Below are 368 nucleotides of genomic sequence, written 5' to 3' on the forward strand. Positions count from 1 at the left end.
CAAAAAATTTAACTAATTAATTTTTTTTAGAATATTTATTTTAATAAAAACATCATAAATGATAGATAGATATTAAAGAATAATAACAATAATGGACCAACACAAGTTGAAAAATAAAATAAGAATAAATTACCATTTGTATCCATGAAAGATACTGACACGGACAAATGTACCCATATAAGAATAAAACGACAATTGTAATCACGGAAGATGGTTTCCGTGTGTCAAGAGTACTCTAACGATCAATTGCGTAATCTAAGTCCGGGTACTGTTGGCGCACGGAGCCCATATTCCGTGGTTACAATTGTCGTTTTATTCTTACATTAGTATATTTGTCAGCGTTTATATCTTTCATGGATATAAATGAT

This window comes from Arachis ipaensis, chromosome B06 (assembly GCF_000816755.2).
Source record: "Arachis ipaensis cultivar K30076 chromosome B06, Araip1.1, whole genome shotgun sequence".
Taxonomy (NCBI): Eukaryota; Viridiplantae; Streptophyta; class Magnoliopsida; order Fabales; family Fabaceae; genus Arachis; species Arachis ipaensis.